The 17,670-nt window shown below is 36.8% G+C and overlaps 1 protein-coding gene and 3 non-coding genes across 4 annotated transcripts in view; 3 read left to right on the top strand and 1 right to left on the bottom strand.

Moving 5' to 3' along the window:
• The window catches only part of LOC126914242 (zinc finger SWIM domain-containing protein 8 homolog), a 114,154-nt gene that overhangs the window by 82,361 nt on the left and 14,123 nt on the right, over positions 1-17,670 (bottom strand). The window lies entirely within an intron of this gene.
• Trnag-gcc (transfer RNA glycine (anticodon GCC)) lies at positions 5,410-5,480 on the top strand. Its single transcript has one exon. It is a non-coding gene; the product is annotated as a tRNA-Gly (tRNA).
• Trnag-gcc (transfer RNA glycine (anticodon GCC)) lies at positions 6,850-6,920 on the top strand. The gene has a single exon. It is a non-coding gene; the product is annotated as a tRNA-Gly (tRNA).
• On the top strand, positions 9,417-9,487 carry Trnag-gcc (transfer RNA glycine (anticodon GCC)). The gene has a single exon. It is a non-coding gene; the product is annotated as a tRNA-Gly (tRNA).

The following is a 17,670-nucleotide window of genomic DNA, read 5'->3' as shown; positions in this document are numbered from 1 at the left end:
GCTAAAAAGCACCGCTACCTTGTTTACAATCAACGCAGTCTCGAGAACGATTAATTACGACAGACGACTTAGAACAACGAAAAACCGAATTACCCGCTGTTACTCGAAAAACATCAGCCATGGGAGGATTTATAACACGAGCCTGCAGCAAAACAAGAAACGTTTAAATACTTGATCTCATATCTTCTTTCTCGCTTGCCTTGTTTGAAGCGAATTCTATCTTTAAAACCATTAACGTTAGAACAATGATCAAAGTATAAAACTTACGCTGAAAAAAATTAAAACGAAGATCATACAGCATACAGAAGATTATACCGGGAAAAATTTGAGATCGCTTTTCCAATTGTACCTACCTACATGATATCGAATACTGCGTCAAATTGAAATTTCGTCGCATTTATTTATCTTTCATCAAATAAAAATTTCGCCGAATAAACATTTCATCAAGTGTAAATTTTGTTGAAGCTTACGATTGAATTTGAGTTTGGTTTTAGATTCCTAACTATTCGGTTGGCAACTAAGTGATTGCGGATTATGTCAATACCACCTAATGACAAAATCCGCAATCACCTAGTTGCCAACCCAATATTTTAGTCCAAATGCTTCGGGATTAGCCTACATCGGCTAAGAATGACTTATATCCGAATGAATGACTATTTTGAATGGACATCGTGGGTGGACAGGAGAAACAAGAGCTTGAAACAGCTCTTCTCTTATAAATAAAACCAATTACTTGGTGGCAATTCATCAACAGCATCCGTTGACAGCGTGGGGCGGGATTAATATCGAGGGGATGACGTTCCAAGATTAATACCAGTCCGCGTGTTTTCGTCCCGTGGGAGTTTGGGTCATGAAGTTCTCGAAATATCGCGGAAAAAGGAAGAACGCTTTCTCGCAGATCTATTTCACCACCCATTCGCTTTATTCTTCCACTTTCGTTAGTTCGTCTTAGGTACTCCGTTGATATACCTCTTCTTCAATTTACTTATCCCTGACTACGTCGAACGTATATTATCGAAGACAAATATTGACAATGCAATGTGATCTCATTGATCGTTTGTATTAGTATTTTCGATCGAATATAGGTTCGTGTACTTACACAACTAGCTACTAAGTGATAAAGTATACATTTTTAATAAATGATCGTGGAACTTTGTTGATGACGTAAGTATAAAAATATAGTAATACGCGAATAAATACATTAGAAAATATTTATATAAATGAAGGAAATACATTATCCCTTTTGTAATTCTGCTACTTCCTCGACAAAAATTTCATAGTAAAATGGACGAGAACTTTTCACATCGCTGCTTGACATCGATAGTAGCATAACTTAAAAAATATCAATTCTACAGAGGCTTTTTAAAAATTACAGTTTACCAGATACTAAGTACAGGTTTTATTTTAATATAATTTCCTGTGACACAAAAGTGATGGAACTATAAATGATCGTAACGCGTATAAATATGCCATTTTACGCGGTAAGAATAGAAACATAATTAGATTTTGTATTCGATAAAAATAAATTTGAAATTCTTTTTATTCGTGCCACTATCAAAGCCAAGCAGCGATATAATACAAGAAAACGATAAAACAGGACTGCTTATCGTTGCATGTTTAAACACGGAAGGGAAAACTCGCAGAAGAGGATCGAAGGTGGGGTGGTAGGTTGTTTATTATTTTAGCCACGTACTTTCGCGCCATTTTCCCGACGTAGCGGTGAAAAAACTCTCGAGAGTACGCGGCTGGTGACGATTCTCGATGCCGTGAGAGTCGTCACACCTGCACCATCATCGATCTAGTAGAGTTTTCACGTTCGAACGTAGGACAATCATTTATTCATAGAGGGATATAGGTATACCAGCAATTGTTACCAACAGTTGCCTGCACGCCTCTAGTAGGGAAATTACCCGTCGTTTTTCTCCCTCAAAATTTTGTTCCCTCCTCTAACTGACGAATAAAATAGCGGTTTAAATTACAGGCGATGAACAATACCGCTAAAAGTATCGTAAGAATGGAGAAAATTTGTTAATGCAAATTACACGATGAAAGATGGATTATTAACTTCCGTTTGAACACCATAGAGGAAAAATAGGTGATATATTTTTACTGAGAAAAATCTTTTAAATTCAACGCGCTGCGACATATCCAATTCTATATATTACTAGGTCTCTTTCTTTATTTGATTCTAAAATTCAATATTATATAAATTTCTGACACACTCTTGAATTCAATATTTCAAGAATACCGATTGTCAATTATTTACAAGTTTTCACAGGTCTGTCGTGTATTTTCGATTCAACTCTAGTCTTCGATAAAATCTAAACTGAAATGTCTGATATTTTTCGACGAACACAAATCTCCCTTTTACATCTTCTGTATGCACGTGCTGTATTTCTAAAGCACACGACTCAACCATTTTTATGCTTTGTACAAGTACATAACATTCCTTTGTTCATATTACTCATAGGTTTTTATATCCTAACAAAAACAAAACTTGATGTTATCGATAAGAATCCTATCAATTTCATCTAGAAACGCGTGTAGTTCGCGCTGGCACGCGATGCAAGAAGCGCAGAAACTGGAACGGACAAGTGGGAACCGGGAAGGATCGCGTTTAATTGATTCCATTAGCCGGCGGATTACCGTTCGATCTGCGATTCGTCGCTTTTTCAGCCCTCACAGCAGTCAGAGCGTACGAGGACTGTTCGTTTCCTGCATGGCTGTGCACGTATATAGCGCACACGAGCCAACAACATATGGTTCAATTATTTTCTAACGCCACACTTGTACCACAGTTCCGGACCAGCTACCTCTCGTTTCGCGAAACCTTCCATCGAAATCGCGCTCTATCTATCCGTAAAAAATAGTCGTCCGTGTAATTGGAACATCGCAAAAAAAATTTCACAGATGGAGAAGAATTTATTTTAATCGATCGATGATAACATAATTATATACCAATTACGGGTTAAACATAAAATTAATGAACCCGTCGTTGAATGTTTATTCTATAGCAGCAACATAATGAACCGAATGAAAAAACTTTGTATCTCTGAGTGATAATAAAATTAATTTAACAATTGACCCAGCTTTCGCTGTTCGAGGGTTTTCGCGAAATTTCAATCTGATTATCGCGATTGCAACATGTAAAGTTGTTATATGAATGATGTGAATTTCAACGAGGTCGAGTTACTTCGCCATTAGTAATGACAACTGGCTCTCGCTGGCGTAAATTCGATGTATGTAATTAGGGCGAACGAAGGATAGTCTCTAGCCATGTATTGGCTACATCTGCTGGTTAGATCCTACGAATCGATAGCTGGCTGTTCCGAGTTTATTCGTCACCTGGGATCGTGTTTCTGGAAGGATTATTGGGACTGTGGAATTAGTATCTGCACTTTGTATCTCCATCTAAAGTTTTGATAGAATTTCGAGTGTTATCGCAATAATTATTATCAAATCTATCGGATCTCTGATACAAATAGATATTTCATGTTTATTACATTCTAATAATAATAATAATAATAATAATAATAATAATAATAATAACTCTCACAGTTAAATGAAGAGCTATATATTTGAACTCAGCTATATATTTGAAACGAACATAGCAAACCAATTTATTTCGATTAATCTCATCTGATTAATCGACTGGAATAATCCCGAATAATCCAGAAATATTTAATCGTTCTGCTGACAGAACTAATAGCGCGACCAACTTCCTCGATGGAAAATTCGATGAATTTTGTATCGGATTACAAGACGGCTTAATCGAGCCTCTTCATTGTTCGTCGAGCCGGCAATTACGTCGAGCCCTGTGAAACTCGAATAGCAATAGAATCGCGAATAATTCCACCGCGTTCGAAATTATCCGTAGTATAGTTTTGCCCGAGCGATATTAGATTTTCGAAGTACTAAATGGAACGCTGATGAAAAATGTGGACGAATAATCAATAAGTGACTTTCGAGATCGAAGATCAAATACCGGGCTTCCCCAATGCTGTAGATCGGAAGTTGGAATTTCAGAAGCCTCGTGTCCGAATAGGACCGGTTTTTTGTACCGTTTAAAACATTTAAATCGACCGTGCGGTCGAGGTACACTGCAGAAGCCATTTGCGAACCGATTCCTCGTCGGACGACGGGTTAGTTTCCCATCCTGAAATGAAAATGTGCGAGACTTTCTCTTTTTTTTTGTAACCTGGGACAAATTTTAAAGACTGAATCGGTCCTGACGAGCAAATGTTTTTAAGAGATTGAGCAAATAGCATCGTAAAATAATTTATCTTAAAAATATTACGTTTCTTGTATCATTTTTTATCCAATTATATTGTACTATCATCGAAAAGTTTTTAAAAGTCGAAAAGTTTAATTTAAAATATTTTGTTCCGTATTTAATTAAATAAAAACGTTTAATTAATACTTCACATTCAATCAGAATTTAACTTGCAGAAAAATTCTAAAACAAGATACTATTCAAATCTTGGAAGAATGATGATTTATTTTTCTGGTTTTACAACAGGTAGCGCTGTTCAGCGTACCGAAATTAATTTAAGCATCCAAAAACAGTTGTAAGATTAAAAAAGCAAATATGCAATAAACGCGCGAGCCATGTTCCTCTGTTAAAATAATAAAGGAAATATAAAAAAAAGGAAGAAGTGGGACGGCTTTCATTTATTACCAAAAAGCTGACCACCGTTGGCGACACTGTTCGACGAGCAAAAAAAAAGCCTCCGAAAAACGTAGACGCGTCCCCGTGCAACGTCGCATAGCCTGTTTTTAACGATCCTGCGCGATACGAAGAGGTTAACAAACTTTTGTTCCTTTATCGCGGTTGCGTGTGTATATGGCGTTGTCCGTTTGCCCAGCAGGAGCAAACCGCCGTGTCGACGCGTTCGTAGAAAAGAAAAATAACAACGTCCGAATCGTCCGGTAATCGCAGACGTACGGAAAAAGAAAAAAAAAAGGAAAAGCGAGGGTACGCTGGACGAACGAAGCGGAATGAAAAAGGAAAAAAAAATAACTAGGGTCAGATGGAGTTAGGGTGAATGGCTTTAGGAGAATTTTCATGAGTGTCGTTGTTAGAAAGTATATTAGTTTTACTCTATTCACCTTTTTGCTAGAAACTTTTTTAGTAGTAGCTTTGATTATTAGAATTTTAGGTGACATAATACATGATGACTAGAAATAAAATAATGAGTTAAAAATATAGATAGATAAATAGATAATACGAGATATTAATAATTCAGATGAACAGGAAACTTATCTATTTTAATTAACGAATTAATAACAGATCTGTATAGAATCGAATATAAACTAGACAGAATAAATAAAGTAATAATATTGAAAATAGTAAAATATGTAGGACACTACATTCCGTAAAACTTATTATGAGAAAACAGTATCTCAACAGCATCGGTGGTTCAGTGGTAGAATGCTCGCCTGCCACGCGGGCGGCCCGGGTTCGATTCCCGGCCGATGCAATGTTCTTTTTTTTCTTTTTTTCTATTACACATATTTTTCAGTATAGAAATATCATAACGTATCGATCTTCATAGATAAATAATTTTTTCATTTAAAAAGGAAAAGATAATATATTCTTTTAACCAAAATAACCCATCTTCGCTTAACTCCCCTTTCTCGCATGTGCATCGGTAACTCAATGTACACATATACAATATACAATTACTCAGCTGCCTGCGGGCAGGCCTGGATTCGGACTCCCGGGATTCGACCTTGAACCATCGAGCGGGTGGACCTTACGACCAAACAATACTTATACCACACAATCCTGTCGTCTAGAGTTATAGTAGCAACTGCAATTGTGATAATGAATTCTTTTAAATTATTTGGTGTACACAATACATATGCATAATTATGCACATTTTACAATCTATTATGCAATTACATAATGGTAAATTTTTCAATTACAAATGTCGAATAATTTAAAAACTGTTTCCGATATATAGGAGACAATATAATTATATATATATATATATATATATTATTATAGGAGACAAAAAGGCACGAGAATTAAATCGAGAATCAAAATTTAATTGGCAAGTTACAATTTTATACTCTCCGTTAAAGCAGCGTCTTAGTCTGTTATCATTTCTGCTCTTTGTAGGTAGATATGAAAGCCTCTTAATTGTACGAACGATGATACACCAATATACTGCAAAAATCAGAAAGCATAATGTGCCGCGCTTTATACATTTGAATATGCAGGTGATGTACGCATCAACGTGCCTGCTCCTCTGTTTCACCCTAAGCTCATAACACTAGAGTATGAAGAGGGGAGCACGACCCACGAACCTTCGCAGACTTAACAACCGATATGACTACCAGAACGAATATCCTGAGACTCATTGGGGCATCTGGCACTCAGAATCCCACCTACATTTCCGAAGATGAATAATCTTTGGATTGTGTATTAGCACACACATCAGTATTCAATTTACAAAAAGAAGAAATGTTTTCAAAGACGAGTATTTAGGTGTTAACAAACCCCTCCGCATCTTGTACTTAAAATTGAAAGATCATACTTTATTTATTATTAATCAAATATTTATTATTATCAATCAATCTTATTAGATATAGATATACATCGTTCTAATCTGGTGAAAAATGAGCGTATCAATAATGGAAAAACTAAGAAAGTTCGAAAGAAATTCTTTTCGTGTCTCTTTATACATTTGGAGAGAAAGTGAAAATGAATATTACATAAGTAACAAAATAAAAAAAATCAAATTTTAAATGTATTTCTTAATTTAGAAAAATACTCAGCAATCTGTACTTTGCAAATCTGTACTCTGCAAATCTGTACTCTACAAAATCCGTATATTCATATAAGCATCGGTGGTTCAGTGGTAGAATGCTCGCCTGCCACGCGGGCGGCCCGGGTTCGATTCCCGGCCGATGCAAGTTTTTTTTATTTTACATATTATTTTTAACACAAATATACATTAGAGCACATCAATTTTCACATCAAAATTATCTTTTAAAATAATTAAACAAAATATATCTCATATTTTTAACCACCATCTGAAATGTAGGTTACGTAACGTAAAGCCTTTCTCTTACTTCCCCTGTTCTCATCCGAGCATTAATAACTCGCGCGTTCTATTGTCGGCTGGTATAATTATATAACAATAAAAACTGATCACTTTCACATTCATTTACAGGAAACTTACAACTAATATCTGTTAATATTTATACATTCTATTCTTCATATTCATTCCCATTCAATTGTTCAAAACATAATTATTATTTCCTCGTTATTTATATTGTTATATCTTATGAATTATACTGTATTGTTATTATTGTATATCTTTCACTAATTGACTTTCCAAACTATATATCGTACTTGGCAGGGAAAACAAACGTGGGGTCTACAGCCACGGTTCCCCTCCCCTTCTCTGAATCTCATTGCAGCATCGATCCTAAGGTCCCTGAAAGAGGACGGCCGTGAACTCCGCAGAGATATCAGCTTCGTGGTGTCTTAGGGTCACCTGAACTAAAATCTGGTCCCTTCTTCCTTTATCTGCTTTTTAGCGGTACGTTCCTTCCCTTCAATACATACATCTTTATCTTTATCTTTTCCCCGATCGCACTCCCCCAAGGATTCAATTTTTTACAAAATCTTCACAAACCTGTCAAAACTTGACACACGATATCAGAAATTCATATTGTTCCGTAAGAGCTGTTTATTTTATCATGTGAACCGAGTATGCTGGATAATATATATTAAAAATCATGGTGGTATAAGTTATGATTTTATAAATTTTCTATAATAACAGAAGCAGTACACTATTTTATACTCAGCCATCCATATAATACTTTGCGATGAGTATTTTCCAAATTATCACAAAATTACGAAATTGTTGAAATCTGATAAACTCCGCCTTACCAGTTATAGGTTATAATGAAATACGCAATTGCTGTACTATGCAACTTTTGAACGTTATGAATAACCAGGAACGTGTACAATTTCAGCGATGAATCTAAATACTCATCTCCCTAAGACAGAGAGTGCAATGGAGCCGTGGTGAAATTGAGTATCGTGATAACCTCGACACAGAGCAAGTCGAAAGAAACACGATGCCAAGGCCGCTTCTACACGGGGAGAGTCAGTAAATGTCAGTTTAACCGGTTGAAGTACCTTTCCCTGTTAAAATCACTCACACGAAGCCAAGTAGCGCACGACTCTTCAACGGCTTTCGAATATACACGACTTTTTCAAGGTAGGTAGTAAGCTCAGGAGCAGAGACACGGCCCGTTATGGCTATACGTCGACGATTCCCGACGGTGAAGGAATTCTTTTTGTCCTCTGTAAGCTCAGGTAGAAAGGAGGGAAAAAAGGGATTGCGAGCGAGATGGTAGAAGCGGTCTCGCTTGCGTAAAAGCAAGATGCACTTTAGGGATCGGTTCGACGAGCAGGGCCAGGTGCATTGACTTTGGTTCGACAAACCGGATGTCGAAGTCGGCTGCCTTAGGCTCTAATCTTTTCTACATTCGGGTTTATTGACTCTAAAATGTAAATTACATGATATTAGGTGATGAATTTTTAATCAGTCAACTTATCCAATGATCTATCGATCAGAGATATCTATATACTTTTGAAATTATGAAAGTTAATGAAGATCAATCAATTTTAAATGTGACAATTTTGACTTTTCCAAAAATAAATATTATAGAGTTTATTTTTAGCATATGTAGTATAGCATTATTATACAGAAATTAATCGATACATTTCTTTTAATAAAGGATCCAAATAAAGTAAGTATTATGTTAAATTAGGAATCCGAATGAGACAAGCTAACAGGCTGACAATAAAATATTCTTCATCTCGATATTTAATTTGTATCCTTCTAACTGATTTCAATTTCAATTAGTAATTTTCCAGATTATATACATTTTTTATTTATGCAGTTACAAGTAATACAAGTGTATTTTGATTTGCAAGCCTTTGTTAAGAAAAGAGTGGCCTATTACTTGATAGTAAATAATGAGTCATATGTAGAAGACGGACACATTTGTCCTATAGCCTGTAACTCAGTTTCTTTGTTGTGCTCGGACCACAACAGTGCATTGACCGACCCTGAACCAAAGTCATCCGTGAACCTGACCAGCGATTTGTTATTGTCTCGCTCTACGCATATTCTTTGGCAATATTTACTCAGAATGTCGTAATTGACCGATGTGTTATGTCCGACGCACAAAATTTTCACGTAACTCTAATACTTGACATTTCATATTTCATATAATATCACTCGTGTAACGATTTATTTAATATTCAATTCGTATTATCGTATAATTAATCAAACTTAACTATTAAATAATTTCAAATAGATAAAAAATTAAATCCTTTAATATGATTGTTGGCAACAAATTTAATAGTGAAAGCAGACCTTTCAGAAGCATCGGTGGTTCAGTGGTAGAATGCTCGCCTGCCACGCGGGCGGCCCGGGTTCGATTCCCGGCCGATGCAAATTTACTTTTTAACTTTTCTTTTTTTTTTTAGAAAGAAATTTCTATTTACATACATATCCACTTTAATACAAAATATAATAAATATATTGTAGGAGAATTTCTTAATATTAAATTTGCAAAAAAAAAAAAAAAAAGAAAGGAAGAAAAGAAAGATATTCCTACGTAAGGATTATTTCATATACATCGGCACCTTCACTGGATCATCGATGCTAGTACACATTATTACTACGCATCTGCAGTTAGAAATTCATGCCGATGGTTTAAAGCTAACAAAATAACCAGGACTTTTCCAAGAGTAGAGGACTAATGCGATCGGAACGAGGATAAATTTCCTCACCATGCACTTACGTCACTTAACTCCCTCCGCAAACAAGGACAAGGGAAGAAGGAGAACGTGGGATGGAGCAGAATCTCGAAGGAGAATTATTATCCGATTGTTGTAACCGGTAAGACAAGAATCCGTAAGGACAGCGAGGAACTCCATCGCACGAGGGCAAAATAACGTCGCTTTAAATTACGACACACTGCCAGGAAAGCGATCATTATCCTCAGGATACCGTAGAACGATCGGGAATTCGTTCCCTAGCCAGTTTGATTCCAACAATCGAGTCAGCTATGAATCATGTCTTTGAACATTAACGATGTTTTCGTAGATTTTGTTCTCAGAATATTAGTAAAATGCAAATAAATTCCTCGCTTTTCTTATGACTGAATGAACATTGGCATGAAACAAAAATCTAAAATATCCTAAATATGGAAAAGTAAGGGTACGATTGTGGCGCCACCGCGCGACGTTGGTCTGTATCGTCTTTTCAAAGGCGATTACAAGGCTCCGGCAATTAAACGCGAGCGACATCAACTGAGGATAGCTCTACCATCGTTACCACACGCGATCTTCTCTCATGAGAATAGTTCTTGCAGATTATACTATTGTTACGTTTCATCTTTTCTAGATATACTTCGCATGAAAGTGAGAATCTACCATTAAGATTTTATCGATCCTACCTGACCCTTACCAACTGTTCTCCTTTTCCTTATAGGTTAAAACCTTTTCTTCCTTGTATTCGTTATATAGCTACTTCCCTTCAAAAAAGAAACTAATCGAGTATAAAACAAAATTTAAATACTAATTACTCAATGAATACAATTCTCGTGAACTTTTAGTTTTCTTCTCCTGTTTAGAATTTTAAGCACTATCTTTCTTAAGATTTCTGAGAAATAAACAAAATTACTCTGTAAGGTAAATTTTTTGAGAAAACTTTGTTCTTACTTGCGCAACTTCCGCAACGCGGTGACTAAGATTGCAGTACCTCCCTACACTCCGAGAAACTTCATACTAGGACTATAACAACAGCTATTAAGTAGTTTGTTTGTTGGTAGAAATTCGCTTGGAAACTATTATGTAGCTCAACATTCGGTCGTCCTGAAAGGATTCGAGACCTTCGGGATTTGGACGCGATAGTCAATCGGACTAAATTATCGTTTTCCTTGTTCTCGTTTGTTCACCGAACGTTTTCATAAAATATTGCGCTTTTCAATAGGAATATCACTTGAATTCAAAAGCTAACCATTCTACTCTTTTTGCGGAGAACGGAGCACATAACAGGAAAATAACTTTGACAAAGTGTCAAAGCGCAAATTTGTTTTTTTACATTACTTGTACCTTTCACATTTAGATGAATTATTCATTAGCAACACTCACCTGCAACAAAAAAGAGAAACAACTTGTCAATATTTTTTAGGTTATATATGAATATATATATATATTTGTTTTGCATATATTAAACTTGAAGATTAAGATAATGATGTGATTTAGGTTAAAGCAAAATTCTTCGATAGTATAAATAGCCTATTAGAGGATAGGTATGGAACGAAAGTTCTAACTATGCGTTATACCCAATTTCAGAGTTGCTAACTATCCACGTGGCTCAAGCAATTATGTTAGTTATACAAACTGTACATCACTTTTGACCGCGAAATTCACTTTGCGGTTATTTGACGCTTTACCCTATATCTTTAGAACTTCTAGAATCGGACGTGTTATTAAACCACCAACGCATGAACTTTCCTCTTTTAATAAAACTAACTTATACGCGTTTTACGCTTCACGCTTTAAGCAATGATCGATAAAGAAAAATACGTTAATCTGTTTTCCAAACTAAGGACTAAGTAGGCCTTAAGTGGATCCTTATTTTTCTTAAACTGGAAGGTTCCATAAATTTTCCTAGAACATTTGTGGAGCACATGAATGGATAAAGAGCCGAAGAAATACCTAAACACACTAGAAGAAGATAAAGAATCGATAGAATGGTTGCTCATTTCCGAAAACGAATCTCCCAGACAAAAGAAGCGAAAAGGGAGGAATTCCTCTTTCTCCGTTATCCATTTCCCTCTTCCGCCTCTCATCAAGCCATCCAGTCACCTCGTCAGATCTAGCCGGATACAATTCCAAATCAAGCCACGATTCCACCAAGGCTCCCCCCTTTTCCGTTGGTTTTTATCGTTTCATCCCTGTCATGTTTCCAACCGTTCCGCCTTCTATCCTCCTTCTCCTTCGAGAGGCTCCCCTTCTCTTTCGTTTTCAGGCTCTCGGTCGCATCCAGTCAGCAGGGGACAAAGAGCTCGAAAGTTCTGACCGTCGAGCGATTTGTCATTCGGTCACGTGTATCCCCGCCGTTATACATCCACCATCGTTCTTACCCTTTTCAATCTTCGTTCCATGCTTCTTCCAGAGCCGTCTGTTTTCTTTCTGTCTCGCCCTCGCCTTTCCACCGTTCCATACCGCTGCTATTTGCTCTACCACCACTTCGATAGGACGCCATCTCTGTTGTTCTCTCGTCGTCTGTCTCTCTCATGCTTTTCGCCGCATCTCTCTTTGTTTTCTCTCCGTCTCGTCATCCTCCAACTTCTCTTTTTCTATCGTTTCTTCTAGCCTTTACTGTTTGCTCTCCGTCCTCTATAACCAACTAGCACTTTCTTCGTCGGTTCGATGGGTTTCCCTGGCTCGGGTGGTATTTCTTTCCCTGTCTAACACGCCTGTGCTGCCTCTGGTGTTTCTCCTAGCTGAATAAACAGGCCAGAAACGCGTGCGGCACGCTCGTCATGCTTTAATATAGTTCGTGCATAATGCATCGCGGTATTGTGCATACGTAGTAGTACACACGGGGCTGTGCAATATTCCAATTTTGCGCCCCGTTACCGATCGATTTCGGCCCATGGATTCGATAGGAATATCCGTAAATTGCGGAACAGAGGCGGTCCCTCGGCAAGAACATCGGGAATCGCCGATATAAATGGGCGATAAAAATGGGGCCGCTTTCGTCAGCAAGGTCGTGCATAATGTATGCTGTGTCTTTCGTGACCCCGTGTGCAATTAACGATACCAGTTATGCTGCTTCGACTTCGGATTATTTGGAAATGCATAGTCGCAGTTGGAACCGGTAAAACTGTTCAAAAATTCATTCGACAATACGATTGTAATATACGCTTATAACACATGAACATACATATGTACAAGAAAAGTAACAAGAAAATAAATCATTAAAAGGAGTTTGGAATACACTTGGAACATAATACGAAACAATTTGTTCCAATATCTGGCATGTCAATATCGACAGAAAATACATTAGTGATATACACAATTACTGACCAGACGAACAGGATGGCCGATAATCACGGCTAACCGAGGCTATTACGATATAAGCAAAAATATTTACCATATACCTTAAATAACCATAAAGCCGGTTAAGAAATATTATTTGCTTATAAATTTCAAATTTTATCGTACCCTTTACATCGTCCAATTACTATATGATACAAGAATCATTATAATTTATATTATCGATCACGTTTCCAATTATTATACACATATCTCTGTACAGTACTAATTATGCCTTTAGTAGCTATATTAATCATACCTGCAAACATGCCAATTCACTCGCCCGTCTACTCGACTTCTTTTGCGAATCGCTGGTAATGATTAACAAACATGTCAGGAACGTTGTACGTAATTTGTATTTATTTCTGCATCGTATGTGATTTACTATTATCTGTTAATTGTTAATTATTTGCTCATTTATATCAATCTTTGTCTGCAACAAAGGGAGTTACTCATATAATGAATATAAATAAATCAATAGGTCCCTAGAAAGTTACAACAGGGTGTCAAACTTCTCGAACCAAGAAAAACTCCACAACAAACCATGCTCTTCTTGTGACACCAAATGCCTACCAACTGTACAAATCTCATTTCAGATTCTTATTAACAATCTCGAGTACGTAGTTGCTAAAAACTCCCCAGAGAGATACAACATTCTCGAGGGAATCGCGTGCGACTATTCATCGCACGAATAAAATGAAAAAAGAGTAGAAAAATAGTAAAGAAAAAGACAGAAAGAACCGGCCTCTCGCGGCGACACGTGCGAAAACGTTCGTAGAACCGCTTTCGCTGAGTTGGAAACGTGCAACAGAAACGAGAGTAAGTACACGCATCTGTTGCCTCCTGGTAATTACGGTAGAGGGCTGGATAACTACATATATGACGCACACGTGCGCGACCAAATCCACATAAAATCGTCCAACCAGCAATACGCACGCGCGTGCACACGCACGTACAGTGGGTTACGAAATTATTTGAACGTTTGTCATAGAAAACTTTTATACATGTTATACATCTTGTATAAAACATTCGAAATTTTATTAACATTGTCATGATTTTATTGGTCAAATTTCCAGTGTTCGAATACTCTCGTGAGCCACTATATACACACACCAATAATCACAATGTCTCGGCGACTAGATGAACGGAACGCAGCGAAAGAGAGAAGAGAGAGACCCTCGCCCTCGAACAGCCAAGCCGCACGGCAATTACGTAGGGGAGACGCTCCCATTGTTCTATACTAATTTTCTACCTGGTAATAGACGCGTGTATATGTCCGGTGGTTGCGGTGATAGAGGGGTCTTATGGTGGTTTCGTAGCACCCCGCGGATTCGCGGGAAAAGATGGTTCCAAATACAACAGATGTGGTAGAAATAGAGTGACATGTATAATACAAAATTGTAAGCGCCTTCGTGTGAAGACAGCTCGTCAATTGTCGCAAAATAGTACAACTTGCTTTCGCTCGAAGTATAGAATCAGACATGCTATGATGTGAAACAAACATGTATAGCTTCCTTAAATTATTTTTGTAAAAGGTACAAAATGTATCAATGACATAGTAGGTAGAAAATTGTATATGGTGCTATAGGATTATAAAAATAGGATTATATAGGCTTATAGGATTATAAAAAGCTTCTTCACCTTCCTTGTCGCTTGTAATTATTATTACTTATTAATTATTATTATTACATATTACTTGTAATGTTTCGCTAATAAGAGCTAGTTTATTGATAATTTCACTGGTAAAAAACGATTCCAAGATTTTGTTTGTAGTTTTGATGTTCTATGACGAATAGAAACCAATAGAAGAGTAGCACTCCAGAGGACAAGGGTCGAATTCAAGTTATCGGAAACAGCACTTGGTATCAATCTCGGAACAAAATCACGCTCAATAACGGATATATCTCGGTTCGTGGATTCCCTTAGAGAGCACATAACCTTCTTGGTACGGACAGTTCAAGTAAAGATAATTTTATTAAACCGAATCGTAAGTTAGTCGTTTGGTAACCGGCCAACCTTCTCCGCCCTTTTGTATGGATTTCAAAAAGGTTCCTTCTAAGTGTCTCTGGGGACCTTCTATGCGGTAAAATGCTGCCATTTTGTTACCTTATCGTCAGGCAAATTCTATCAAGAACCAACAACCAAATAAATAAAGAGTGAAATTCAAGAACAATGCATAAAATACAATGGATGGAATGAATTGTTGGTATAAATTAATTTTGAAAAGCGAGAATCAACGGTAATAATGATAGAATGAAAAAACTTTTGCGGAAAATTATTTCTAACAAGCAAGAGTCAACAACCAGATGAATAAACAATACAATTGAAAGATGGAAAATAAAAGTATGTTAAGCGAATTTTCAGTAAAAATTATTTTTAAAATAAGAACAGGATGAAGAGAAGATTTCATATGAGTTATTCGACGTTTCGAACTGATTTCGCAATATGGTCACGCGGTGGTTTAAAATGTCATCGCCCAAGGATACGTACGCGTCGATGAAGGGTAACGAAGTTTCGGTTAGCTCGATAGATGCGCGCACAAGAGGACAATTCGAGCGTACAGCTCGTCAGGTTAATTGAATTTATGGCTCGATATTCCGGGCGTGAGCGATTACAATCGACGATAAGCAGAATCGCGTGAAACTTCTGCGCGGTGGATTCTCGTTAACGAACGGATTCGCCTCGAACAATACCTTCGAGATCGTTGCTCTGGCTTTTCAATTCTTCGTTCATTTCAATAGATTATCTAGATGGAAGATTACCGGTCCAGCTCGTAAGAAAGAAAATTGTCATGAAAATAATACCCGAGCAAGGATTTAGAGTACGCTATCTTAATTGGAAACTATTACTCCGATCTTAATCCTCATTGAATTACTTTATACCTATTTCACAAACTTCTTTATTCCGAAAATCAATCTCCTTTAAGTAGCACACACAACGACCATGATAATTTACTTTGAGAAAAACTTACACGACACTGAATAATCTTTTAAAAGAACCTAAATAACTTTGTATAATCTTAAGTGACTTTTAGGAGACCTTCGATGACTATGAGTGATCTAAGACGAAACTGTGTGTAACCTCAAATGATATCCTTAGTTGACATAATCTACATGTCACAGACTGCCATATTTAAGTACAAAAAGCTATCTGATAAAAAGTAAAAATAAAATTGAGGTCGGCCGATTGGATGTGACACTATTAAAATTCGATATGAAATGAAGCGAATAGGATGTTGAACATAACGAGGACAAATTTTCAGAGTTTCACTGGTGCTACGCTAACGAAGCTCATATTCGAAGCAGCGAGGAATCTCCGGTGGTAATACAAGCTAAATTCCAGATAACTCAGCGGCCACGCTGTCTGAGTGTTGATCTTTAACCCTAGAATTTCCCATGCGAGGTCGAAGGCTGACTCGTGACTTGGTCAGGGCACGTCATAAACTCGATTTGAAATTATTCCTACGATTGGAATAGTTCGAACATAAATTACGCTCTCGTACCTTTAGGATCGTGCGCAATTTTCCTCCATCCATTTCGAAGGTTCTACATATTTCTTGCTGGTAACTTATTTTCCAAGGTACCTACCATTTCAAAATCCAGAGAAGAATTAAAAAGAACCAAATTCACCCCTGTTTAATGCGATCAATTGAAAAGTCAAACTGGTCAACTACACTTTCGAAAAGATTTATTTACTTCTATAAGTTTATTACTGAAGGAAAATCAGACGAAAAATTCAAAATTGAATAACCAATTCCAAATCCTTAAAATTTGTAACATTGAACATTTCAATTTAAGGACTTAGTCGATGTGACTTCTAAACAGCTCATATAGTACTTTGAGATTCCATGGGATTTTAAGTTTAACAAATTTTTGTTAATGTTAAACAAGTTTTATAAATGTATAAATACTTAATTTTATAAATTCACATCACGAAGAAACGAATTCACCCCTTCTAAATATAATTATTCGAAATTTCAAAAGATTTTTAATGTATTCCTTTTATGTGGAAATCTTCGAACTTCAATGCAGTCGCAATATCAGAGAATAGCGACCTTCTCGAACAAATGAGTCTCTTAGAAACGGAAGAATCGTTAATGCGTTGCAAATGTGGTAATACAACGATGGACTCGTTTCTCCGTAGAATCTCATTAACCGGGTTGCTCGATGACTTGAAACACGTTAATGCTTGCACACACGTCTCCAAGAATCGACATCAATCACTGTCGAGCCAAGAAGTTCAAACGTTCTCTCTCGGCGCGGCCAGCAATTTACATCCACCATGAATTCATGGTAACCATGGCGCGAACATCGAAACGAAAGGGGACGAAAGGTTTTACGAGACCGGTGACGTAGTTTTCTTCTTTTCACTTCAGTTAGGATCGTTTCTATAAGTATCTCAACTATACAAAGGATTTTGATATTATGGGGAAAATTTAAATAAGTCGTATATAAAGGAATAGGAAGAAAATATTACGAATATTTAATAATTTTGTCGACCTTTTCTATAACATACAAAATGTA

Source organism: Bombus affinis, chromosome 3 (genome assembly GCF_024516045.1).
Source record: "Bombus affinis isolate iyBomAffi1 chromosome 3, iyBomAffi1.2, whole genome shotgun sequence".
Taxonomy (NCBI): Eukaryota; Metazoa; Arthropoda; class Insecta; order Hymenoptera; family Apidae; genus Bombus; species Bombus affinis.
Note: the sequence above shows the minus strand (reverse complement) of the source record. Positions and strands in the feature narration are given on the sequence as shown.